The 26,630-nt window shown below is 44.0% G+C and overlaps 1 protein-coding gene across 3 annotated transcripts in view; it reads left to right on the forward strand.

Moving 5' to 3' along the window:
- The window catches only part of IFT43 (intraflagellar transport 43), an 86,891-nt gene that overhangs the window by 2,886 nt on the left and 57,375 nt on the right, over window positions 1–26,630 (forward strand). The gene's annotated exons all lie outside the window — the stretch shown is intronic.

Below are 26,630 nucleotides of genomic sequence, written 5' to 3' on the forward strand. Positions count from 1 at the left end.
TACTCAGTGAGCCAGGATTTGGTCTTCCAAATTTTTTCCTCTTTCTTCTCTTTAATGCCAGTCTTCCTCCTATCTTGACTTGGGGATGCCCTTCCTCAGCATTTGTCCTATTAGCAAGAAATGAAAGAGGAACTCTCTTTTTTTGATGCCGGAGCAGTTTCTGTGCATTGCTTTATATGCTCAATGAAGAAGTTTTGTTAAGTTAGCCGAAAGCCAGGGGCTGGGAAGTTTCAAAATCCAGTAAAAATCCGGGTTTTTATTCCTGCCAGATAAATGCCAGTGAGGCATGCTGGTGACGTAAAGTTGGATTACACAACTGCACGTTTGCTCTCGGCAGTGACCTGCGCTTTCTGCAGTCTTCGGGCAGGAAGGGGATCTTACTTTCCTGGAAACTCTTCCGAGTGGCCTGGAATCGTGGGAATTTATCCAGCTGCTTTGCGGAGGGTGGGTAATCTTGATGAGCAATGCTTTTAATGCCAGGGCACTATTTTCAGCAGTTTCCTCAGAACTTCTTTTTACCCTCTGTCCATCTGAAAAAACTTTGCCCTTTTCAAGTGCTGGCTTCTGGATGATCATCTCTGCCAGGTCTTCCTACTTTCTCCAGGCTGACTTAGGGCTCCGACCTCACAGTTGCCCATAGTACCTGTTATAGAACATCTCACATTATGTACTAATTTGCTTTTCATGCGTCTGGCCCACTGGACAGTGAGTTTCTGGACAAACAGGTGACCTGGCTTCTCAATTGCCCAGCTCACTGGCCCATGGTAGGTTTATGACAGATACGAGGGCATATATGCTGGGAGGCCTACTGGGCCAGGCAGGTGCCTGTTGCGGACAAGATGCAGACACACTTGACTTCCATATCACTTGGGTAGGAGTATCCTTCACTTCCATGGGAAATAAATTCACCATGTCTTTAAGCGTTCCATGTGGCCCTTTCAATTTATCTTTCATTTTCTCACTGATCGTAGAGATGTGGGTACAGAGAATTATTTCTCCTCTCAAATAACAACCATGCCAACACAGAAAAGCTGGTGGCTAACCCCTGGCCTCACTGCCTGAAGCCAAAGGTTGGGGAGCAGGATTGAGAGATCGAGGGAACCAGAGGCCACAGGTACCCCCTGAAGGGATAACCACTCCATAACTGCAGCCAGCTAGTATTGTTGGGCGTACAGGTCCAGTATTGCCAGATCTGATTTCCCAAGAGATTCTGGCAGTCTGAAACTTTATGTGAGAGCAACACATTTTTAGCGGTTAGCTACTAATTATAAAAACTAAATCACCACATGGGCAAGATTAGGCCTGAGGACTGTCAGTTTGTGACTCAGGCCCTAGCGCCTCCCTTACAGAGCTGATTACACTGTAGCCTAATTGTTCACCGGCCTGGATGCCTCAGAAGATGTGTGCTTTTGGAAAGTGAGGGTTGTGTGTCACTATCGTCCCCCTGGCACAGAGCAGGCATGCAGTTGTCCCCACAAAGGATCACAGGGATGTGCGTAGTGTGTGACGAGGGCTCCCAGAAGCCAAGTAAGAGCGTTACAGGGTTGGGGGCAGCAGATGGTGGCACACTGGAGGCAGGTGACTAGGGATGGTGGCATAACGTAGGCAGACAGTGAGAGAAGACCTACCAGACCCAAGCCTGGATCTCAAGGAGCTTGAACTGCAGTGGTGTATGTCTGTAAAGAGAAGATGGGCAAGCCAATGACTGGGTTCATGGACGTCCACTCTTGGCCTGTGGCCACTTTAGACCATGGGTCTAGGAGGACCCATCCCAACACCAGCTCATTTGTTCATTTAGTTAACAAGCAATTTTTGAAGCTTCCTGTGTTCTAGGCACCATTGTAGGGGGTTGGCATATTTCAGTGAACAAAAGAGACAAAATCCCCTGCTGTAATGAAATTTATATTCTTGTGATCACTGGCAGCCACAAAGACTGACTACAAGCCTACTTAATTATGAAGGAGGTTGTAGCCACCCATGGAGGTTAGGTGAGTGAGCCTGAGATGGGCCAGGATGTCCTGATGGCCTTGAAGCCCCGTGTGGTCCCCATTCCACCTCAGCTTCCAGGCTGGGCTCAGTGGGCACGATTCACCTACACTCCTGTTCTTCTCGGCTCCCGGGTGAGAGTCAGTACTGTGAGCACCAAACTCCGGAGTATAGGCTGGTGAACCTCTCAGAGATTCGGCCTTTCTGGAATCCCTACACACTTCCCCAGAGGCATTTACCTTGTTTTTTTTCCCTTACTCTGAGCCTTAGCATTTTTCTGGGAGAACATGATGAAAAGTCATTCTATTCTTCACCCAGCTGGTGCATCTGACAGCGAAATGCCAGTTGGAATTCCAGGATTCCTTCTCTCCCAGAGCTAAGTGAGGCGTAAAGCAGTGCGGGCAGCCTCCCCCGGGGCCAGATGCACACTGTGCTGCGTGGGACTCTTTGGCTGTTTCTTTCTAAAATTAGATTCTAAGACTTGTGTGTGTGCCCATTTACATTCCAATTCTGAGTATATTACTTGATATATTTATTTTTGTCCTCTCACTGACTATATTTGAGGATGAAGCTATTTATGAAAATGTAAATATGGTACCTGGGGGCAGTCAGACATACTGGAGTTACTTTAGAGTTACGTAGGAATTTGTTCAAACAAATGATTATTTTAAAGCGAGGTGGTGGGGTGGGGGCCTGGTGGAGGCAGCAGAGCAGCGGTCCACAGGCGTGGCATCAGAAAACCAGGCCTCGAGCCTGGGCCCTGCTAACTGCCTGGATCGTGAACAGACCCACTAATCTCACTAATCCTCCAGGTCACTATCTGTAACAGTTCCATCAGGTTGACATGAGGATTAAGTGAGATATGCATTTAAAAGCACTTTAATGAACTGAGAGGCATTGTTACAAACATTCATTCATTCAATAAGCTGGTGAATAAGAGAATATTTGGACAGAGCTTTGCTGTTTTTATTAAAGGGCTGCAGAGAAGGCACTTATAAGCCTGGATCTCTTAGAACCGATCTGAAAGTCTCTCCAAGGGCTGCTTCTCATTTCTCCGCAGGTTGACTAGCAGTGATCTGAAGCAGGTTCTGTGCTTCCCGGCGCAGTGGGCATTCCTCATGGACAGCAGATAAGAGCATGGTCCTTGGGGTGCTGAAATTCTGGCTCTGCCACATGTTAGCTCTGTGACCCAACAAAGTTACTCTTTAAGCCTCTGTGCCTCATTGGTAAAACAGGGTTAATAATCTACAGTTGTGTCTGCTTTGGTCCCTGCAGAGTTAGACATTTTTTCAATTTGGTTGTGATCATTTATAAATTGGGAAACTTTATGTGAAAATCCAGCTCTGGGTCTCCTCTTGGAAACCAGAAGTTGCGGCCCAGCGGGCAGGCTGGGCTGGCAGTTGTCCCTACACCGCAGTAGTTGGCTGGAGTTGCTAACGGTGCCGGCTTACGCGTGGCCTGCCCTCTCCAGTTCCCTGTTTCTTACTTTTAATACACCTGGTCAGATTTACTCACATTGATCTGCCTGGTTCCTATTTCCATATGAGTTTAAAACTCCTGCTCTTTTAGGAGGGATTAATTTTCAGGTAGCCTCGCACATTTATTAGTATTGAATTTGGCTCCATGCATCAGAAACTCAACCCCAGGGCTTGAAGCAAACAGGAGTGATTTTGCTCCCTGCAAGAAGTCCAGTGGAGGGCAGAGCAGGATGGGTGCAGTTACTAGACAATGTCCTGCTTTACCCTTGCCCCTTCCAGACACCTGCTCTGCCGTCTGGAGATTGTGACTTGTTCTTATGGTTGCTGATGCTGGCTGGTTGTTCCCCAGGGGTCAGATCTGTATCCTTGGCAGGGAGAGAGGGAACAGTACAAGAGTTCATGGTGCCTGCCAGTGAAGTGTGTCCCTTCCTATCAGGAAACAATAGCCAGAAACCTCATCAAGGAGACTTCTAGTTACATTTCATTGGTCAGAACTGGGCCTTAAAACTGCCTTAAGTTTCAAGGGTGTTTTCAACTGGGCAAGTTGCCACACTGTCACATTGGGGTTTCTTGGTTAGGGGGAAGAGGAGTGGCTATTGAGTAGGGAATTTGCAGTAGACATGTCAATTTAAAAAAGCAGAATTTATACAAAGATTTTTTTTTTGTAGGATTGGGTATGAAAGGAAAGAGTTATTTTTAGTAGCAAAAAATGAAAAAGAAAAAAATCCTCATTCCTCTCCAGTTTTCTAATTAGAGGTTGTCTAGAGTTCAGTGAAACTTTGTATGCCCTGAAGTTCCAAGACACCTGATGCAGTTGCCTGTTTCAAATCTAGACTCCGTCTTTTTCTTCTTCCTGTTTTCGCTGTAACCGCTGGGGGTTTTCTGCCTGGAGGATACCTGTGGCTCAGCCCTGGTAATTGGACTCTTCCTTCCTCTCTCTAAGAGGAGGAAAAGTCTCTTTCTTTGCTTGGTCAATCTGTAAATTTTCAAATAATTTCAAAGAACTCACCTGCCTAATCGTACTGATTAACCAGAAGGATGAGCACTTTGTATGGTTTTACTTGCTCAGAGTTGGTTAGGTTCATGCCTGCTTCTTTCAGGTTGTGAAGGTCAAATTAGGTAATGCACATACAGTGCTTAGCACAGTATCCAGCCCAAGGCACCTCTCAGGAAATGATAAGTACTAGGAGGTTTATGACTGCACCCCTCTTTTTTTTTGTGGTGGTTTTTGTTTTTGTTTTTGGCCACTTTTCATAAATTGGGTTTGGATCACTAGATACGTAGTTCACTTAGCAGTTCAGGTTGGCATTACAGTTACGGAGAATTTAACTGGAAGATGGTGCCATGATGAACATCTGATGTCTGCAGTGAATAACTTTCTCAGGGCAGAGGAACTCTGAGAATTAAACTGGATTTCATCACCTGAGCTTTCACCTTCTGTCGGTTCAAATGATGCTGCTCTTACACAACCTCAAGAAAAGACCTGGGCACTTTCCATCGTGAAGTGACATTGCAATACACTGAGATTGGGAAAAGTAATCTTGGCGCAAAAACCTCTCAGGAGTGGCCTGTCCTTTGGATGAGAATTTCTCACTTGGGTCTAGACCACTTTGTAGCTTAGCCTTCATTTATCACATTGTCCTTTTATTAGTAATAATTACTGCTGACTCCTGACTTTGGAAGAGTTGCTATGTCTCTGTCAATTACATGCACTAGTCTCTTTCAGCCTCAGGGTAACTGTTGAAGTGGGTGCTATGCTTACTGTCCCGTTTTAGCTACGAGGACACTGAGACTCGGAGGCGTCGGGTGACTTGTCCACAGTCATTGAGCTGATGTCTGACTCCTCTGGCTGATGGCCTAACCACCACCCAGCCTCTCCTACCTGCTGGATAGCTGGATGCACAGACCTCCCAGTAGAGGAAGGCTTCCGGAGGGAGCTGGGGGACTTGGGGGCTTTCCTCTTGGAATCCTTTTGGAGAGCGAGTAAATTCTCACTTGATCGCCCTTATTCGTCCACTTGTCTAGAGAAGTGTTTGAGTCACAACTGTTCCCTTTTTCTTCCTCCTCCGCCCCTCATCCCTTTGGTGTTCCTCCTAGGACGCAGAAGCTCAGCCAGATTCCCTTGCAGGAATCTGAGAAATGCTGCCGGGCTCATGTTCCCAAATTAGGCCAGTTTCCTCATCCCCCAGCAGCTTCACTCAGCTGGAGCTCCCTTGGCACGTTGCATGACGTCTCTTGCCCTCCGCCTGTTCCCGGCTGGTCTGCCAGCGGGCAGTTATTTTCAGCCCACTTAGGGTTATCTGCTGACCCTTTTTGGTGACATTTTTCTTCTTTCTCACAAAAATAACTTTCCTGATTAGTCACATTTTTCAGCCTTTTTCGTAGTCCCTCTCCAACAGGCTGGATTTAACGATGCTTCTGATAACGTTGCTGGAGAGGGATGTGGGAATCCGATGTGGAGCTGTTCACGCGGAATGCGTTTTCCACACTTCGTCTGTAGGTCACGCACCCTTGGGGTGGCAGATGTTCATCGCTTTTGAATTCTCCCTCGGGATGGGCAGATGTTCGTTGCTGATCCATCCCTGGGGCCGCAGCTATATGGGCGGGAGCATCATCCCTGGGGTAGATCACTCAATTAGAAATAACCCCTGAAGATTCTTCCCCAGCACTTGTGGGGGCTCCTTCAGTGCCCCAGCACCACACGCTTTAACAGCTCGTGCCTCCTTTTACTATGTGTAAAGCTTTCGCTGGCTTCCTACCAGTCGTGGGAGAAAGGTGGTGCTTGAAATTCTCTCCCTCACCTGTGGGGATGGTTAAGTCAAGGATACACATGAGTCTTTACTCCATTAAGTTGGCTATTGTTATCATTATCTGCACAGCCTGAGAAGTAGGAACCATGGTCATTTTGTCTTTAATCCCAGCTCTGCCAATTACTCGGTGTGTATCCTGGGCAACTTACTTGATCCCTCTCAGCCTGTTCTCTGTTGACTGGAGGTGATGGGAGTAACTATCTCCCAGGGTTGTTGGAGGATTAAATAAGACAATGTATAAAGCTCTTAGGACAGTGCCCACCACATGCTGTTATTATTATCTGTCATATGAGAGTGAGGAGGTCTTATCAGTTACCTTCAATTGCAGTTCTGTTCAAGATACAGAGATATTATTATTACATGGAACTAACTGGCTCTTAGGGCAAAGAAACATTTAGATGAGGAGTCCTTTTGGTGAGGATTCTTTGTGCCACTAAAGACCCATTTTATTTGTCTCCTAGACCAGTTATTTGCTAATACCTTTTCATAATCTAACCCTCTGACTAGAGGTAGGCAGTCTTTCCAAAGAATAATCCTTAATTGCTGACTTAACATCATTTACTCTTCTGGGGGCATATGGATAGAAAATGAAAAGAGCACAAGTGTCCTTGGTGACCTCAGTGACCTTGGAGTAGAAGGTAACATCCGTTCATTTGCTCATTCATTCAGTTATGAAATTTGATTGAGAGTTTTCTGTGTGCCAGGCCTCGTGCTTAAAGCTGGCAATACAGTGATAAAGCAGACATGCTCCCTGTCCTAGAACCTTGATCTGGGGGCTGCAGAGAATTAAGTGCCAGGTGGGGTGAACACAGAGAGACATGAGAATGCCTTCATTGAGCCCTTTTACTCGTAGGGACATCTGGAAAGGTTGTCTAGGAAAAAATCATGTTTGAGTTGAGACTTGAAGGATGAATAGAAGTTAACCAAGGGAAAGGTGGGTGTTAAGGCGGGGGAGAATATTTCACGTAGACTGATGAGAATGTGCCGGGTTTTGGAGGTGAGGGAGAGAGCATGACATGTAGGATTTGTTAGTGGAGCAGTTGACTGTACAGGCGATGGAGTAGTGGTCCTCAGTGACTTTTGCAAGCAATGAAATGGTTTTTTAAGTATTTGAAAACCAGCCCCTTGCCTTTTTTGACAAATGAATCATATGAGGCCAACATTCCTTATATAACACTGAAATAATTGGTAATGTTACGAGGATTAGTTAGACTGTGACCTTTTGGTATTTTTCTAGCTGTGTCTTTCATTGATGCATCTTCAGTGCAGCCATTACACTTCTTTCTCTATGCGTTTGTGTTTTCTGGTCAAGAAGACCTCTGAGATGTGCTCAAGTGCAGCACTGATGGCTTCGGACTCTTCTGGCTCATCCTTTATAAGGAAGGGCTTAGGAGACCTGAAGTTTGCATTGTTCCTCCTTAATTTACGTGCTGAAAATTCCTAGCTTCCTCTGAGGATGGGTTGTATGCGTGTGTGTGTATGTGTATCTGTGTCTGTGTCTGTGTCTGTATCTGTATCTATATTAGATCCTAGTAACTCTAGGAAAGAAATCTGCCCATTATGAAAGTAACATTGAATTATTCCTGATCTGATAGGTTTTAGAAAATATCTTTTGATGTCACAAAATAAGAGACTAAGTCACCCAGATTCTACTAATTACAAGTGTATGCTGGATGCTTAATGAAAATATGTGTATCAACAATATAAGCCCCATTAGTGCCTGTGACCTATTACTATTGCGTTGCCTCAAGAAAGATGAGAACCCGCATCTCAGTCTTCTCAGCGTTCCTAATTTGCATTACTAGAACACACACGTGATTAACAACCACAGGTCATGTCTGTTTACGATTTGGAATGGGTCAAATTCTATCGTAATATTGGAATTTGGTTTGACTCCTGCTTGGATTATGTAGACTGCTGGCTTATGTTCAGAAATCTTTTTTGTTTTGTTTTGTTTTGTTTTTGGTATGTGAACATTTTCATGGTAATGGTACTTTTGTTGTAATGAGAATTGACTTATATTTAGGCAGTGTTCCCAGAGCAAAGACTTCTTAGACTCTTTGGCTGTAAATGGCATTCTGTTAGGGAAAAAAGAATAAATTGAGTGTTAGAGAAATGGTTTAAGTCACTGTTAACTCACCTGGACTGAGACAGTTGCTTCCTAACTGGCCCCTCCTTTTATATTCTTGCTCTCCTGCAGTGCAGCCAGAGTAGTCTTATAAAAATGTGCATCATTCATTTCACACCCAAAACCCTTTAATGGACACTCATTGCCCTTAGGGAAAAGAAAAATCCCAAATGCTTACTTTGCCCCTTTGTGATTTGGGCCTTGCCTGCGTCTCCAGACTCATTTCACACCTGCTACCTTGTTGCGGTCACAGGGAGTCTTTACTTTGCTTATGCAGTTCCCTACTTTTTCTAGTTCCCGGGAATGCTGTCATTCCATGGAGCAGTACAGAACAGAACGGAGCGGAGTATTCCCTGGAATGCTCACCCACACTTTCTCCTGGGCTGACTCCTCCTTCTGCAGGTTCAGCTTGAATATCCTCTTCTGTTTAAATGAGGATGTTACCTTGTCATTTAAGTTAGCTCCCCATATTACACTCTCTTGTAGCATCTTTTGTTGTTGTTTTGTTTTCTTTTTTCTTCTTTCTTTTTCACCTTTTCCCCTTCACCGCAGCCGCGGATTGTAACTGTAGGTGTCATTACTTAGGTCCGTCTCCCTCACTGATTGTAAGCTCCAGGGGCGCCTGTTCTGCTCCCCCCAGCCTGGCACTTAGTAGGTCATCACTAAGTATTCATCCAGTGAATGAGGACCAGTGTGGGGGATGATGTGTTTGTTGCAGAAGCAGATTAGTTTGAGGCGCCTGTGAGACTCCTAGCTGGAGATGTCCGGGAGGCTGTGACGTGTGGAACCCGTGCTTTGGACTGGGCTCAGCTGGAGCCAGAGATCTGAGAGTCGTTAGTACTGAGGTGGCAGATGGGAGCCCAGCTCTGTAAGGGAGAGTTTGTAGAGTAAGAAGAGAAGAGGCCCTTGGACAGAAACTGAGGAACACCTGGGATAAGGAACACACAGCCAAGGAATAGCTCACTAAAGGAGACTGAGAGAAGTGGCCAGAGGGGAGAGAGGAAACCCGGCACCTGTGGTGTCCAGATCCAAGATAAGAGAGCATCAAGGACTCAGGGGTCAAGAGTGTTTGATGCCACCAAAAGGGTGCAGGAAAGCAAGGCTCTCCCTCCAGAGCACCATCTGTTTGATTTAGCAATAGGGGGTCCCTGCTCTTTCAGGGAAGCAGGCAGAGAGGGGGCCATGTGCACCTGGCACAGAACCACACACCAGGCAGGTTCTCAGTAAGTATTCATTGAAAGGATTCAGCAAATAGATTATGACACGCATGTGCTCACCACCAAATGGAAAAGGCCTCCCCATCTCCCTCCCAGATCTCTTTTTGCCTTTTCCTGTTAGCATGCCTTCCTCTGTTTCTCCTTTTTCCTCTCCTCTTTCTCTTTATCCTGCATCTCTTCCTGTTTTTTATTCTTCACCAATGATAACAGAGAACTCCATCCCCCATACCCCCTTTTGCCCATCCATTCGTATATGTCTTTATCGATGTATTTATAAGAATTTTATTCCTTCTTTCATTTATTCACTTATTCTACATTTAGTATTCCCTTTCCAATGCAAAAATGAATATGGTAACTTCATATTCTTGTTATGAAGAACCACACACTTAGAAAAAATTATAATACTTAAGTGGTTTCAGAGAGTGGGAGCACCGAAGGAGCAACCAACCCTGCCTGGGACTCAGGGAAGGTGTCCTGAAGGAGGAGACCCTTGAGGTGGGTTGAAATGAATGAGGAGGATTTGCCAACGAGAAGGAAGGGCAGCGGGAAAACCGTGTTGTAAGGCACGCGTCTTTCAGGGGCCTGGTGTTTTCAGGGCACGTCGATCAACTGAGTGTCTTGGGAATGAAGGCCTTGCATTCCAAGTGGAGGAGCTGGGGTTTATTTTATGTGTTGTAGGGATTCCACAAAGATTATAAAGCGGGGAATGTCTATATTGACTTCGTTTTCTAGGAAGGTAAATCTGGCAGGGTAATTCTGGCGTATAGTCTAGAGCGCGAGAGCGTGTTGGCAGGGAGACCAGTGGGAGGCGGTTGGAGCATCTCCTCCTGAGATGATGAAGTTTGAACCAGGCAGTGTTCCCAAACTTCAGGCATTCCTAGGCCGTTTTTTACAGCTTGGCATATCTGCATCCCACTCGCATTATTATTAACTTAACATTTTTCTTTAAATCAGCTCCCTTTTTATACTTAACTACATTTATTTGTGAAAAGAAACTACAGTTTGTGATAGTTATATTTTTCATAAGACACATTAAAATAACACACATGACTATTTTTAAGAGGCACATGCGTGTGCCACCTCCAATCTTCTTGTTTACACCACTGGTGTAAGCACTTTACTTTAGGAAACAATGAACCAAAGTCTGACAGAGGGGTAGAGAGGAGAGGGCAGTGCCCAGAGACATTTTTCAGGGAGGATGGATAAGATGTGGTAACAGGTTGGCTGTTGGGGGTCAGAGGAAAGGAGTGGCCCCCATGTGTAGCTGAAAGGACTGAATGGATAATGATATTTCCAAGACTGAAAATTTAGGGGTCTCAGCAGTTGGAGAGATGCTGAGAAGGGATGAATTTTTCCATTTTGGGCATGTTGAATGTGAGTTACCTGCAGGATTTTCAAAGCAGTGTGTCAAGTAAACACTTGAAAATTTGGTCTGGAGTTTAAAAGAGAAAGTTGAAAACTAGTATTAACAGATGTGGGAGTTATCAGCATATATTCTGGGGTCTCTAAGAAGAACATATGTGGAGAACTTCTGATTCCCTTGTGTGGCACCCAGGTCCTTTATTATTTCCAGGTGCAAATGTGTGAGGGTTTTAAGCAGAGAAGAGATACAATGAGATTTGCATTTTTGAAAGAGCACCTTGGGAGTAATTGGTCAGGGATGGATCCAGGTTTTGTGGGTCCTGAAACTTACACAATTTAGAGAACTTCCGTAAGAAAAATAGTTCAAAATTATGAATTAAAAAATGAGATTTAAAGGTAAATACTTATTTATAATGAGAAAAGAAATCACAGCCAAGTTACCAGGCCCTGGATACTCAGATTCCTTGCATGGAGTTCTTGTTAGGCAATGCACCAGAAGTGCTTGCAGAGACATGCCTCTTGATTGAGCCCTGGCTTCTCCTCCATGTCTAGAACTCTCTAACTCCTAGGAGTCTGTGCAGGTGTGGAATATAGATTGGAGGAAGGTGAGACTGGAAGCAGGGAGCCTGGGTAGGACCCAGCTGAGAGGAAGCAGAACATGACCTTCTGAAACCTTAATTGGTTGTGCAGTTTTTTCCAGCAGCCCTCAGCCCTTAGACATTGACAACAGTGAAGGCATGTGGTTGGCTTGATCCAGGTTTGGAGGAGTTCTAGAGGAAATGTAGGGAATGAAGACCATCAGGACTTTGGAAGTGAGCTGGGTTGATAGTGAAGGAAGAGAAACCAAGAAGGAAGTTCTTAGATCAGGAGGGGAGAAGGGGATTAAATATTTCATATTGGAGCAGTTCCAGATTATAATGAGTTTGAAAAAGTAACAAGTTCATTGGCATTTCAAGGGTCAGGGAACTATGAGACTAAGCATTAGATGAATTGTTTATGTGAATATTGACTTGACTTAGCACGATGGTGACTAATTGTGGAGCAGAAATGCCCAAGTTTTTGATCAGTGTGTGCTCAATTATTAGTGATAGGGATGAGGAAGGGAAGAGAGGTAATGTGGCTGAACAGTATGAGTTTCAAAAGAAATGGTCCATAATAATTTGAAAGAGTAATGGTCTTGAGGAACTTTGGGGAGTGAGGTTGGAGGATTATCTTGGGACCCTGGTTTGTGGGATTTAAAGAATGAGCAGGCTCCACGTGAAAGAGCTGCAAGAGAAATGAAGTCCATGGGGAAAGGCCAGGATTTAGGAGCGGCAAGAAGATGGTAAGAGTGGGCTGTGAACAGAGAATATCCAATCTGCTTGGGAACCATGAGATTGCGATCAGAAAGCCCCATTGAAATCATTAGCTAGGCTAGATTTCTTCTCATTATGTAGCATGTCCATAATTACCGAGAAGGAGCAGAATGATAGTAAAATATTCTTTTAAAAATGATACTTTACAGGAGAAGGGTACTGACTAATGTTGAATGTCATTGGTGATAGACTGAAACATTTCTGGTCACATGCCTTTACCCAGCATAATAGAGAATTATGTCACTGTGTTTGGCTGATTGCTTTTATATTCCATTTTGATCCCTCTGTGGACTTTGAAGGTATAGCTTTTTATACTATTTTTTTAGTGGTTGCTCTGGGGATTAGAATATGCATCCTTAACTTATCACTGGCTGGATAGTGTTAGTGTTATTATACCACTTCACACAAAATGTAAGACCCTTGCCGTCGTATAAATCCACTTGTCCCCTTTTATCCTTTGTGCTAGTCATGTCATGTACTTTAAAACTACATACTTTGTAAATCCCACAGTATAACTGTTACTTTAATTTAAATTTAATTTAAATAGTGGTCACTTAGAGAAATTAAGAATAAAAGATAGTCTTTTATTTTCACGTATATGCTTACCATTGTAATTGTTCCTTATTTCCTTTTGCAGATCCAGATTTCCATCTAGTGACATTTCTCTTTAGCCTGAAGAACTTCCTTTAGCATTTCTTATGGTACAGATTTGCCAAGAACAACTTCTTTATTTGCTCTATCTGAAAATATTTTTATCTCACCCTCATTTTGAAGGATATTTTCTATCAATACAGAATCCTGGATTGAGAATTTTTTTCTTTCAGTATTTGAAAGATTGTCGTTCCTTTGTCTTCTGGCCTTCATTGTTTCTGATGATTGTTCTCCTGTAAGTCTTCTCCTCCCTCTGTTGCTTTAAAGACTTGGTTTTCAGCAGTGTGACTGTGGTGTCCCTAGGTGATCTGCTTTGTATTTGTTCTGCTTGGAGTTTGCTGAGGTTTTTAGGTCAATAAGTTAGTATGTCTCAGCAAATTTGGGAATTTTAGGCCATTACTTACTTCTAATATTTTTCTAATATTTTTTCTGCCCCATTTTCTCTCCCCCTGCTCCTGGGACTCCAGTTGCTGATATGTTAGACTGCTTGATATTGTCCCATAGGTTTGTCCTCTGTTTTTTGTCCCTGAAGCGTTGTGAATTTTCCCCTTTCCTTTATCTTTTTGTTCATCAAATTGGATATTTTCTGTTGATCTGTCTTAAGGCTCACTGATTATTTCTTCTGCTGTCTTCAAACTGAACTTTTCATTTCTAAACTTTTAAAAGTTCATTACTGAATTTTAAAATTCTAAATTTCCATTTGTTAAATGTAGCTTCTGTCTCTCTGTTAGATTCCCCATTTGTTCATTCATTGTGACCATCTTTGCTTTTAAGTTCTTAAACATATTTATAATAGCTGCTTTAAAACTTATCTGTTAATTCCATCTAAGTCATCTTGGGGTCAGTCTTTATTGCTTTTGCTTTTGACTATAGGTCATGTTTTCATGTTTCTTCTCATGTCTAATAATTTTTGTTGATATGCAGGACATTGTGGATAATTCACTGCTGAAACTCTGCATTATGTTACCTTTCTTTGAAAAGTGTTGATTTTTTTTGAAGCAGGCAGTTTAATTATTTACAAATTACCTTAAATTTATGAAGACTTGGTTTTAGGCTTTGCTAGGTCAGGTCTATTTTGGTTTTGTCTTTAGTCCCAGAGAAAATCCTGTTGTTCAAGGACATGGTCTCTACTCCTGAGCTGTGGCTTTACTGGGGTTTCAGTGGAAAACCCAAGGTGTGTACCAAGTACCTCCAACTTGGTAGAACTCACATTCCCATCTCTGTCTTCCCTACAGTGAGCAGCAGCTGGAATCTTATCTCCACTCAGCTTTTTTTTTTTTTTTTTTTTTTTTTTTTTTTTTTTGCCCTTTAGCAGTTGCTTTTCACTGGGTTTCTTGGAGTCTTCTCCATGCATGTGCAGTTCAGGTATTTACTAAAGGTTTTGGGGGTGTTTATATGCAGATTTGGGGCTCCTTCCTTCCCAGGATTTCACCCTCCCATTTTTAGTGACTCTGGCAGCCCCAAATTTGTCAAACCAATAAAACTACAGCCTTCTGCTTGAATTCTAGTTGCTCAGTTGCTGCCCAGACTGGAGAATGCACTCAAAGAGAAAATCCATTTAAACATGGATTTTTACCCAGTGCAGTTCTTTTCTTTCAAGGGTCAAATCCCCTCCAGTTTCCCCTACTACTTTTGTTTATACTCCAGTGCCTTTAGATAGTTGTTTTATATATTTTGTCCAGAGTTTATACTTGGCATCTGTGTGAAGGTTAGTTGAATATAAACTGCTCCCCCATTACTGGATCCAGAACCTGCCAATTGCTTTTGAATTGGTTCAGAATACACTGTGGTTTTCTTCAAGTGGTACTGTTGACAAGAAGAGAATGAGACTGGTTGTTGCAGAAACAGACTGTCGATTTTCTCCTGGGATAACTGACAGGAGCATTCAGGTACATCAGCTATTGAGACAGAAAGTGTTCTGACGTCAGTGGTGATTTGGTGGTCATGATCAGAATCATGGGCATGAAAGAGACCCAGAGACCTGGGATTCAGTCACCAGGATATGTAAGTGCTCATCCTTGTAGGTTCTGTGCTGAGCACTCTGAAAAGTTAATCTAGAAAGGACTCTAGAGCTATAGATACAGAGAACAAACAGGTATTTGCCAGAGGGGACGGTGGAGAAGGAGGAAATAAATAGGTGAGGGAGACTGAGGTACCAACTTCCGACTCCAAAATAATCAAGGAATGAAGTGCACAGTGTGTGGAATGAAGTCAATAACTATGTAATATCTTTGTATGGTGACAAATGGTAAGTAGACTTACCATGGTGATCATTTAAAAATGTATAGAAATGTCGAATCACTATGTTGTGTAACAGGAACTAATCTAGGTCAATAATACTTCAAAAACAAACTCATAGAAAAAGAGACCAGATTTGTGGTTTCCAGAGGCAGGAGTGGGCAGAATGGGAGTTGGATGAAGGCAGTCAAAAGGTGTGAACTTCCAGTTCTAAGATAGGAAAGTACTAGGCATTTAATGTACCACATGATAAATATAATTAACTCCACTGTATGTAACATATTAAGGTTGTTAGGAGAGTAAATCCTAAGAATTCTTATCACAAGAAAAACAAAATTTTTTATGTTTCTGTAATTTTGTGCTTATGTGAGATGGTATCCCCTCAACTTGTGATAATCACGTCATGATGTGTATAAATCAAATCATTATGCTGTACACCTTTAACTTGTACAGTGCTGTACATCAATTACATCTCAATAAAAGCTGGAAGGAAAAAAAAAAAAGACAGGCTTCTAGAGTTCAGGAGGTCGGCAGTGCGCTGTATCCTAAGCAGGAGGTCTTCTGTGCAGCCTCAAGCTGAGCAGGAGAATGTGCAGATTCAGTGTACCCAGGCCATACCTTTTGTGTAAGGCCATTGTCACCTGGGAGCAGTGGAGTGGATGGCCTTCAGCCTTTCTTGTTTGAGAAAGGGTGGAAGAGGGCCTGAGAAATCAACCTTGGGCTTGGACTGATAATGCTGAAAAAGAGGTAGAGTCTAGCACATTTTAACACTGGCCTAGGGGGGCGTTTTTACCAAAATGAGAAAACCAAGAACCATGTAGTACATTTTTCAAAACCAAGTTTATTCAGTTTAAAGGACCATTCTTTATTCTGGTTTGTGTCCTTCCTACTTTGGGGAGATTGAAAAGATCCCGTCTTTAATGAAATGGTGGTGAGGAAGAATAGTGGGTTTTTTTTTTTTTTTAAGATTCTTAACAAAATTAAAAACTCTGTTAACTCTGTACCACCAACCACATCCCACCACCACCACCACCCACTTCCCCCAAACAAAACTCGTTTTTCCAAGTATTGGCTGTCCATGAAATCTGGAAGTTTAGGAAATACAGTTCTAGAAGTTTAAAACCATGTTTTAAGGATTACTGGGGACACTGGAAATGCTGTGAAGGGTATAGTGAGGTGTGTGCTGACTTGCCAGCCACGACCTTGCTCTCTACTTAGAGCATCTTCTCCTCTCACCTCCGCAGCCACGGCAGGATAAAGGGCTGCAGCACAAGACCTGTGACGTCTGCCGTCTCAGGGTGGTGAACGGGGTGGGTGGATCCCGGTGTTCCTCTCTCTGACCTACATCTCATGGACAGGGGCCACCAGCCTGGGGGCTGATACTTCTCCCGGTCCCCCTCCACTTCTTTTCCATCATCACCCTTGAGTTGTCTTAGGAGAGAACAGGTTTCTTAAAGCAGCAAGGTTACAGATTGCTCCTTTGCTCTCCACTTGCCCCACGTTATTCCACTCTGGATTTGGTTGAGGGAGCAAGTCTAGACTGTGCTTGTACAAAGTAACAGGTACCAGGGCAGGTTGCTTCTTGGAGTGCTGGGCATTTACACCTTCAACGTTGTGCGTATTTCTGGTTACACACGTGCCGGATGGGTTTTTTTTTAACAAACTGAAAGGAGTTAAGAGAATGACAAAAACATAGATTTTGATTTATGATGAAAGTTGAAAGGAATGTTTGTTTTGGCTGAACTGCAGAAAGTATAGGGGAACGGGGCATTTCTTTATAAGTGTCTGGGAGGTGTAGACCCGAGAGAGCTGATTTCGGATGACCCGGCGGGATATAACTGAGATTAAGAGGATGCCACCCAAGGTAGGAAAATCCAGGATGAGTTTTAAGAATGATTTTTGGGGCTGAAATCTGTTCTCTCTAGATCAGCCTCTTAACAAATTGCTGGCAGCCCTGTCTCATGAGTCATTTGAAGTGGGCAGTTTGATGACTCTGTACTGAGATATGGGATATGGGTCTTTTTATTACAGGGTATGTGGGAATATTGGGGGAAGTGTGACACCACAGAGAAATTGCCAGACACTGTAGTTGTCCTTACTGTCACATTTATTTCTCAGTGAGTGGAGGAATTGTGGTTTCCTCCTCTTGGTTCGGGCAACTTTAAAGGATTCTCTCTCTTCAGTGAAGCTGGAATAAATAACATTTGGATCCCTGGGGGTGAAACTGTGCAGGGCAGTCCCAAATAAAAGGTTATACAGTGTTTACCCCCCACCCCCCCAACTTCCTGTTGTCTCAACCCTGAGCATTAAAGCTTTTATTCCTCCAAAGGCTACATTTCATGACTATGTTCATTTCCAGTAAACAATATAGTATCCACTATCACCACCACTTACTAAATGTCCACTCTGTGCCCGAAATTGCCTCCAATGTTTACAACGGGTCTGTAAGAGGACTCATGACCATTTTCGTTTTGTGCACGAGGAAAAGAGGCTTTGTGAAGGTGTGGCTGGCCCAAGGCTACATAGCTAGAAAGTGACAGCTCTAGAGTCTGAGCCCAGGACTGCCCCTCCTTTCCCTCTCCTCCTCCCTCCCCTCCCCGTTAAACTATAACTTTGAAACTATAGCTTCCCCCTTTACTTCTTTCTGGCAAACTCCACTTCCCCGCCAACTATCAGTCACTCATTCTTCAAAGCTACTGCAGTATTGGTTTGAGGAGCATATCTGTGTCCTGCAGTAATGACACAGCTACTTTCTAAGTACAAAGATTTTTATTTAATTCAGTCTAACATAATTTGGCCCAGTGCTGACTCTGCTATAGTTTATTTTTGATATTGTTGCAGAAAAAATGTGTTACAGCTCGGTGTTACAGCTCAGTTGTGACAGCAGTCAGGATCCGGGCAAGCGATCAAGCAGCACTCGGAGAGTTGGAGAACTCAGGTTTATTATGCCAGCGGGCCCAGAGGAGTTAACACTCCAAGCTCTGGACCCCGTCTATAGGTTTACACAGGCTTTTATAGGCTGCCAGTTTACACTTTGCAACATCATATGCAAATAAGGTGTAACAAAAGTTGACTAATTAGGAACAAACTTTGTAGAAATGGACCAATCAGGAGGGAGAGAAATAACCAATCAGGAATGAGGGAAATGAACCAATCAGAATTGAGAGAAATAACCAATCAGGAATGAGCTCCATGCACGTGAAGTACTACAAATGGGCCAATCAGGAATTAGAGAAATGGACCAATCAGGAGTGAAGGAAATAGCCAATCAGGAGTGAATGAGACAATCAATCAGGAGTGAGCTCAGGGAACCAATAGAATTTTAGGGGTAAGTAAGCCATTTCAGAGGCAAAAAGTGAGAGAGCGCCTCTGGGCCAGGGAACTGGATGGTGCTGGCAGGAGAGTAGTGGCCCTGCCTAGGGGTCCTGCTGGTCTTTTTATGGGGCTTCCCACCTCAATATCACTTTTTAATCCCGACTTTACCGTTAACCCTCCCCTCAGCTTGCCTCACTAGAGGTAAGGGTTAGACCAAGCCTCTTGCTGGTTCTCCTGTCTCACTGGACATATTTGTGTTATCAGTAGATACAGATTACAGTTGTGCTGCATTATCCACAGGGGATTGGTTCCAGGACCCCTTGTGGATACTAAAATCTGCAGATGCTCAAGTCCCATAGTTGACCCTTCGTATCTGTGGTTCCTCGTCCATGGATTCCACCAACCATGGATCATGAAGTACTGGATTTACTGAAAAAAAATCTGCATATAAGTGGACCTGTGCAGTTCAAACCTGTGTAGTTCAAGGGTTGACTGTACTTTGTACCCGTAAGATAAATGAAGGAGATGGTCCTTCTGGTTTGGTCTTCCCAGGTCTTATCCTTGTCATCAGTCTAGTCTCTCTTGTTCTTGGGCACTTTGTTTCAGCCCAGACAGATTCTTTCTGTAGCTGCTGTGTCCTTTCAAGCCTGTTCTGGCTGGCATGCACCTGGTGTCCAGGAAATCATATTTCATGATATATCCACAGTGCAAAGCTTTGGTATCAGAAACCAAACTGGATGTGAATCCTTGCTCCATTTCTTACCAGTAGGATGATTTTAGGTGAGTTAATCTCAGTATCCTAATAGGTTAACTTGTTATGTAGTAGTGGACACTTCACTGGTTCGTGGGGGTTCTGCAAAGTAACCCTCCTAAAGCTTTGACGTATAGTAAACACTCAATAAGTGATGGCTGCTATTATAACTATTAGCTATACTTAGTTAATAAGTTCTTTCTCATTTCCTAGGTTGGCTTATTCACCATTAATCAAGCCTTTGTGTTTATATATTCTCATTTCTTTCTGTAGCCTTGTCCTCTCTTTTTTCATCCCCATCCCCTTCCTACAGGTTCCAATTGATGGTAAACATTCCATGTCATCATTTACATCTTTTTGCCTAGACACCCTTTCCCTGAATTGAAAATACAATTCATAGACTCAAAGAATCACAAAATTGTAGAACTGGGAGGAATCACCTCTACTATGAGCTAAAATCCAGAATGATGAAACCAGTTAGTGGTAGATTCAGGACTAGAACCCAGATTAGAAGCAATGTAATATCGTCTAGGGAACTATATTCAGTATCTTGTAGTAACCTCTAATGAAAAAGGCTATGAAACCAAATACACATATGTACATGTATGACTGAAACATTGTGCTGTACACCAGAAATCGACACAACATTGTAAGCTGACTGTACTTCAATTAAAAAAGTATTTATTTCCCCCAATTTTTTTCAGAATGTCTTTTACAGCTTTTTTTTCAAACCATGATTCAATCAAGAACCACTCCACTAAGTTTCTCTCTTTTAAGTCTTTTTTAGTTTGGAACAGTCCTCTACCCACTACCTTCGCCTTTTTAATGGTGTTAACTTTTTGAAGAGTTTGGGCCATTTATTCTTGGCGTTTCCCTTGTGCTGGATTTTTCTGATTCTTTTTTCCTGCTGTCACTGAACTTCTTACCTGCTTTGCAGTAAGCTAGAAATCAGGTTGGAGGGCTGGATTAGATTCCAGCTGAATGTCTGTGGCAGTCATTTTTCCTGGGTGGCACCGTGTGCTTCAGTAGCAGCATGTCATGTCCCCACTGTTCATGTGCTAAGTTTGATCACTAGGTTAGGGTGGTGATAGATATCTCTGTTGTTGAAGAACATTTTCTCCCTCACACTTGGCCTGTCGTGTGGGGCGAGTCCCTGGCGCCAGGGGAATGTCTGGTTCCCTGTCAATCAATCTTCTACCTAATAGCTTTAGCATCTATTGATGATCAGTTTTCTTTTGTTATACTTAAAATAGATTTTGCATTTTGTTATATCCATTTCAGCTTGAAAGGGCTATATTTACTCATAGGGGTTCAGTTATAAGCTTTGATGGTCTATTACCTGCCACGACCTTAAATCCATGAGGGGAAAGGTCTGTGATGAATTAGTTGTCAGACCCAGGGTTGAGGCTGGAGGAAGAAGTTGGCAGAGATGGAACTGTGCGTGGTGGACAGATTTGAGGAACAAACGCCAGCCCCTGCAGCGTATGCACGTGTAAATAAGTGTTAGTCTTCTCTCTCATCAAGCAGGTAAGAGCGACTTTCCTGCATCCTCTCTCAGGTGGCTGGAGAAAGGAAAGGAAGTTTGTTTTTAGCCAGTAATTGAGGGTTGGACATAAGAGGTGTATTGCCCCTAGAAGCTAGAAGATGGGTAGATGTGAGGTGAGCAATGAACCTTGCTTAACTGAATGTCTTTTCTGTTAGAAATTCATGTGTGTGTTTGGACTGGCTTTTTGAAGCAGGCTGCAGTTTGGATTTTGGACTGATTCACATTGTGGGGTTTCTCCAGGACTTTTGAGAGTGTGTGAGAAGTTTCTAAACTCGAAAGGCTCCTTTTTTGGCACTGCAGTGTCTTTTCTATTTCGGCATCTTAAGAATCTGGGGGAACCATATAAAGATCAGAAACAAGTCTAGCCCTAAAGGCTCTCTCTGACTTGGTAATTCCAGTTAGTTGAATCCTGGCCCATTCGGATGAGACCATATAAAGCGGCCGTTTCCTGAATTTCCTGCTCTCTGCCTCTCATCGGCTCCTTGTAGAAAGCTGGTATTTCAGGACTGCAACCACCAGTCACGTGCTTCCAACTCTTTACTCGCAGTCATTCCTGCCCCTGTTTATTTTTGGAGAGAGCACATTTTTGCTTCTCTCCAGGAGCTATGCGGGGTCCTGCCCCCTCCGTCCATCAGGCGGCAGCCCCGGCAGGCTGTGCTTGTTTCCCACACTCGGAGACGTGACTCCAGCTTTTAAGAGAGAACACGAGGGATGCACTGCTGAAGGGCTACCGTCACTCAGTCCTATTTCTGTCCCTCCTGGTGTTGCATGTTTTAAGACTCTCTCTCTCTCTTTTTTTTTTATTTAAAAGCAAGTTTGGGTATCGTTACCTGGCAGTAAGTCTGCCAAAGTTGGAAATCATTTTCCCAGCAGATGTCTTGGGGCTGTGCCTCTGAATTTCAGAAGCAGAGCAATTTAAAGAATAAACCAGGACTTTTGAATCCTAGGTCTGGGTCCTCTCTTCTTTCCGGCTTTTAAGTTCATTTGAGCTCTACTCTGTCTCACCTATCCAGTTTTTCTTTTTTTTTTTTTTATCCCCTCCTTCCTAACATAGGAAACAGATTTCTTCCAAAGTCATAACTCAGACAGATGGTAATGTCTTCCCAAGTGCTTGGCCAAGGAGGATTCTGGAGTTGGTGGGCTCTGGGGAAAAAAAAATGCCACAACTGTCTTAAATTAAGTTTCTAATTTCGAGGATAGAGCAAAATAAATCCCTTCCTCTTTAAATGCCCAGGCCATTACACAGACAGCTCAGACACACAAGATCTGAGAAATAATAAATCATACATCTGTGTCTCCTATCCAGACCTGGTGGGCGGAGAGGGAGGGGCCCTCGCCCAGATGGAGGGGTCTGTACTGAGGGGTGACAGCTTCTCACCACTCCCTGTGAGGACTGGGCTCTGACAGTGAGCTGGGGAGGGCATTCAGGCTCCCCGAGTCCCCCAGCATCTGATCTGCCACCAGGGGCAGAGAGAGCACAGCAGTACTGGCAGCTGGTCCTAAAAGGAGCAACAATAGTGTCTTGGTCTAGAGTGTGGCCCGTGTTTCAGATTGCCCTGGGGAGAGAGCCACGGGGCTCCTTTTGAAGTAGTGTGAACTTGGGGTCTAGGTGATGTCGTCACAGCTCTTGGGGAGAGCAGCTGGGCATTCAGGGGCTGCTGGACTGTTGATGCAGAAGAACCCATCAGGCCTTTTAAATCACATTGCTAAAAGCCAGCCACCCACTTACGTTTTAAACAGATCGTTTGCACCTAATTGCTGTTAGCTACTCCCTTATGATCAGGTTGCATCTACTTTCACTTCCAGCCTGCATTGTAGAGTAACAAGTGCTGAGGACCTTGGACCCCCTGCCAATGCAGTTATCAGTGAACAAACAGCATTTGCTGCAGCCCGAGTGTCATGTGCTATCCTGGTATCACTGCACCTTGTATCTGGCTGCTTCTGGAATGCTTTCCCTTTCATTTCTGCTTACCTTTCCAATCCAGGGCACGCCCCACTTACTCTGTAAAGTCTCCTTGTCAGTCTGCTTGTCCTCAGAACTTCCCAAGTTGGTACAGTTCTGTGTAGCTCCAGTCATGTCTTGCAAGCTTACGCGTGCTTGTCAGAGCACTGTCTGAATGATGCCCCAGGAGAATGTGACGCAATAAAAACTACCAAATGTGGCAAGAACACTGCAAAACTTTATGGAACTAACCCATGGCTGAGGGATTTCTCAGCTTCACCTTTGGACCCTGCATGCCTCCCTAGAAGGGCTCTCGGAAGCTTCATCCCTGATGCCCATCTCCCATCTCTAATGTGGCCTTTTAAGTTTCAGATTAAGCCTCATGTCTAATCATAGATTTCGTGTGCACCTGATACACCCTGAATTCTGCCTCTTTCCGGCCCCATTGGACTGGGGTATCATTTGAAGACAGGAATGATATCCTCTGCTTTTTCTAACTCGCCTGTTGTGTATAGGATAGTGCCTAGATCTCCACATAGGAGCAAAGTTGAATTCTGGGGAGGAGCCTTTATAACTTGGTAATACTTGTTAATCGCGTCAGTCTCATGGAGACAGGGTATTCATGTGTGGCCATAACCAGACTCATGGTAGGGAGTATTTACCAAAAAAAGAATTTCTTATCCTTGGTCTCAGAGTACTAAATCATGAACATAAGGATTCCCCATCAAGAGAGACCACATCCCACTAAATGCCCAGGCCCTGCCTTGCAAAGAGCTAAGTTCTGCCTGCCCCCCTCTCCCAGCCTCCTCGTGTTCTCTCCTGAAGTCGGCCAAGACTCCCAGTGGGGAGCAGGGAAGGTGACTATAACCCTACCCCATTTTGTGCAGAGAAGTTCTTCGTAACTCTTCCTCTCCCAGGTGATCTTGAGGAAAATCAGCTTACACAGTTTTTTATGTTATGTCAACTCCTGAAGTCTCTAGTCATTTGTGCAAAAGCCCCTTTGATTTGGGGACTAGTTGTTCACTTCTTCTGGCTGCGGAGGGGGCTCTCATGCGGTGATCCTTCTGTTTTGAAGGTGCTCTCTGAATTCAGCAGCTGGTACTTTTCCATAATGGAAAGAACACGCGAGAAAACATGTCTTTGGGTCACCTCTAGGTAGGAAGGATTCTCACTCATCCTCCCGACAACTCTGACTTCCTGGAGTTTGTGGTTGAAGAAGATAAAGCAGGTCATCTGGAGTCCTAGAATCTTAAGAAACTTTATTAACCATATGATGCATTAGTAGTTAAAGCGACAGCTCAGACCAGACTCAGAGGAGTCTTTTTCCCTGCCTTTCCCCAAATGGTTTAGTAGATTTTATTACACGTGGTCTGCCCTGTCATGTATTGACATTAGTAATGATGATGATGGTAACAGTAAAGCTGTAGTTCTTATTAGTGCCAGGCACTGCTCTAAGCCTTACTGTATAGTCATTAATGTCATCCCGCAGCTGTTTAGCGGTTACTCTAAGGAGTGCGTTTTCACCAGGTTTATGTTACATATGTTCCTTTTCCGTGCTGCCTGACCTCTCACAGTCCCTCCCCAGTTCAGCCTCTGCTCCTCCTGTCCCCATTGTCACCCACACGCATGGGCAGAAAACAGGTGCATCAGGAGACACAGGTTGAGGAACTTGCCAAGGCCACCAGGCCCCTTCCCTTCTTCCTGTGGATGCTCAGTGGGAGGCGCCAAGTAGACCTGGGCCTCCTGACACTGTGGCACTGTGGATTTCACTTGGGTTCATTCTGTCCTTCTTGACACCCAGAGCAAAGGGCACAGGACCCCAGCTCTGAGAATCCAGTTTAGGGCCACACACCCAGATGCCCACAGGGGCCAGGCTGGGAGCCTCGGTGAATGACGTAGGTCTGGGGATAAGACTCAGGCACCTCTGCAGTATGCACACTGACTTAGGAAAAGATCACACTGCCAGCCCAGAACATGCTTGTTCCCATTTTTCTCAAAACACCCGACATAGCTTTCATTTTCCCCTACCAGTAGACATGGGAACCGAGAGAGGATTCTGTCCTGGAGGAGAAACAACAGCACAGTTGCAGTCATAATAGATGTCAGCCGGCCCTTGACTTCAGCAGGGAGGAGACAGAAAGGGTGGGTAGGGACTGCGGCAAACTGGAAGGCACTTGTCCAGTCTCCAGAGGGCAGTTGCTACTTTGCCCAGCATTACTGGAGCTTCCAGTTTTCCAAGAGAAGCCGGAAACTACTGTTTTGTGTGGAAATCTTAACAATTTTTTAAATGGTAGTTTAGATAAAAACAGACAAAAACCACACTATGGCCAAACCAAACATGCGGTTACTAGTTTATGACCTCCAGGTTCAGGAATGCACATTGTCACATGATGGTCCTATTCTCAGATAAAGAAAAATGGCATGTTGTCTGCAAAATCCTAGGGAAGACAGCAGTGGGCCAGATTGGTTGAAAACATCCTGGAGGTGGCCTGATATGGTTCAGTTCCGTTCTCTTGTACATTTGCAGTGCCTTACTCACGGTAAGAGCTTGTCAAGAGACAAAGTTCTTGGGCTCAGCTTATATACAACTTTGGCTCATAGAAGTTTGGAGTTATTCTGATTCCAGCTGGTCCTTATAGTTCCAACACTCAGTGCTGTCTGAAAGGCCTAACCTCTGGGCTTCAATTCCAGATTCCAGAGACAGAGAACTCAATTAATTCTGACTAGGTCAGACTCTTGCACCCCTGGTTCAGTCAACTGTGTCCAAGGGAAGAGGGGTCATGGGATGTAAGGCTTCCCCATCCAGCCTGGGGACAGGTGAGTGTGGGTGGCTGGGACACCAATAAAGGATGTGTGGACTGGGCATTGATGGTGGGGGTCTCTTAGCACATCTTATTTGAACCCCACCTTGGGAGTGACAAGCAGTAGCTCGTTTTCTCGTATGTTTTTGTCATGTCTGAGACGTTGGGAGCCCCCGAATAGCTCCATTACCTGCCTCTAGTGTAGAAAGCTCAAGTTTCTTTTCTCTAAAGTATTATTTAGGCTTCCCAGGAGCTAAGTTGGATGCAGGCTTTCCAGGACTTGGCTGCTTTTCCATCAGGCCTTTCCAGCAGGTTTTTCCTCACCCCGCAGAAAGGTCCGGTATGGTATCTAGACAGAGCACGTCCTTGGCAGGCTGGGGTGCTACTGGAGAAGCAGGAAAGGAAACGTATCTTGGTGTAAAATAAAAATATTAAAAGTTAAAAGGTATTTCGGCATGTTGAAGGAATGTTTTCTTAAAAAACTGCAAGTTAAGTTTTAAGCAACAGATTCAAAGGACATCGCAGTGATTTTAGCCCAGGAGTCTGCAGACCACATACTTCCCGCCAAATCTGGCCCGCTGCTTGTTTTTGTAGAGTTTTATTGGAATACACTACACCCAGGTGTTTATTTCTTGTGGCTGTTTATTGCCCTGCAGCATCAGAGGTGAGTAGTTGCAAAATTAAGAATATTTACCACCTAGCCCTTTGTAGAAAAAGTTTGCCAACCTGTGTTTTAGTCCATTTATCTAAGGATCTCCTCAGACTGAGAACAACAGTTACGATTATGTGATATTCTTGGAAAAAGAAAGTTGGTACTTCAAAAAACAGCCCTAGATGAATGCGAGGTAATTCAGAATAGGAAATGTGTCTTCATTGGAGAAATATTTAGGTCTTCTGTCCACTTGTGGATTGGGTTGTTTGTTTTCTTTGTTTTTGAGTTGTATGTGCTATTTGTATATTCTGGAAATTAAGTCCTTGTCAGTCACATCGTTTGCAAATATTTTTTACCGTTCCGTGGGTTATCTTTTCATTTTGTTTATAGTTTCCTTT

Source organism: Camelus dromedarius, chromosome 5, assembly GCF_036321535.1.
Source record: "Camelus dromedarius isolate mCamDro1 chromosome 5, mCamDro1.pat, whole genome shotgun sequence".
Lineage (NCBI taxonomy): Eukaryota > Metazoa > Chordata > Mammalia > Artiodactyla > Camelidae > Camelus > Camelus dromedarius.